Consider the following 1,321-nt stretch of genomic DNA (forward strand, 5'->3'; position numbering starts at 1 on the left):
TTTTTCTGCGGGGATACTAACATTTTTCTATGTGTATGTAAAATACCAATATATACAAAGCAAAAGCACGTAACCGACGAATTTTTATTGTTGTTGCCTTGATAAAAGGGGAGCATGCAAAAATTATAATCAATTTAGTGGCTTATTTTTTTCATCTTTTATTTTCATTTAAGAATACATGCACATGCACATGAACCGACTAATTAAATGAATTACGAGTAAAACGGAATGTCAAGGCTTTTGGCATTTGCATGAAGCAAGTTTGAATTAAAATTAATTAAACAATTATTTTCGTATTAATGTAGAGGTACTCTAGAAATAAACCTACTAACATGAAAAAAATACGAGCCAAGAAAAGTCTATCAAAGAAACTAAAAAAAAATATACATATATTTTAAGTAATTCAAAAAGAGAAAAAAAGCATAAAAGTAAAAAAAAAAATCTTGTCAGAAGTGGGATTCGAACCCACGCCCTCAGAGAGGACCAGAAAGCTCCGAACAACCCGCAATTGCGGGCAAGTTTTCACACTTGAGTCTGGCGCCTTAGACCGCTCGGCCATCCTGACATATATGCTGTCGCCATCAACAACGCTACTAAAATAAAATGAAAATAACTATACGTATGCGAGTGTGTAGATATGTATAAAAAAAAACACAAATATGTATGTATGTATACCGCCACCCACGCGCCAAAATAATTGATTTCCGCCGCGGCGCGTTGTTTGATAAGATAAAACAAAACTAACCAGATGTTAAATCTATTTTTTTTATTGACTGATAAAAAGATATTTTCATTTTCAACTCAGTGAATATTTAGAACTCATACATACAGTGGTGGAACAGTAAATGGGAACGCGAAATTTTAACAAGTTTTGCCAATTTTTTATTATTATTGTTATTAAATATTTATGATTTTTCATAAAAAATTTCAGCTCATTATCTAACAAAAACCACTTAAATTCGTATCTCAAATTTTGTGCGAAAATTCTGCAAAGTTGCATCTAAATTTTCTACTTTTTATTCATATTTTTTAGAAGTTTTTTGAGTTTGCAGTTTTATAGCCCATTAAATTTTAGTATAATTAACTTTAAGTTGCTAAAAATCGTGTTGATTTTTGGCAATTTTTTAACATACATATATTCTTTCATATAAAAAATGTTCCAAATATTTTTTTATGGAAAAAAATTGCATAATACAGTGTGAAAAAAATCATCAAAAATCAACGCGATTTTTTAGCAATTTCAAACTTCATTATACCAAAATTTTTGGCCGCTTTGCAGAATTTTTATAATTTTAACAAAGTTTGAAATACGAAATTTATA

At 29.2% G+C, this 1,321-nt stretch overlaps 1 non-coding gene across 1 annotated transcript; it reads right to left on the bottom strand.

Annotated features, from left to right (window-relative positions):
* Positions 1 to 444: 444 nt before the first annotated feature.
* Positions 445 to 565, bottom strand: TRNAL-CAA (transfer RNA leucine (anticodon CAA)). Its single transcript has 2 exons — positions 528 to 565; positions 445 to 489 (listed from the first exon to the last, which is right to left on the bottom strand). It is a non-coding gene; the product is annotated as a tRNA-Leu (tRNA).
* Between the last annotated feature and the right edge of the window lie 756 nt (positions 566 to 1,321).

Source organism: Rhagoletis zephyria, unplaced genomic scaffold (assembly GCF_001687245.7).
Source record: "Rhagoletis zephyria isolate East Lansing unplaced genomic scaffold, Rhagoletis_zephyria_1.1 Rzeph_scaffold_42346, whole genome shotgun sequence".
Classification (NCBI taxonomy): domain Eukaryota; kingdom Metazoa; phylum Arthropoda; class Insecta; order Diptera; family Tephritidae; genus Rhagoletis; species Rhagoletis zephyria.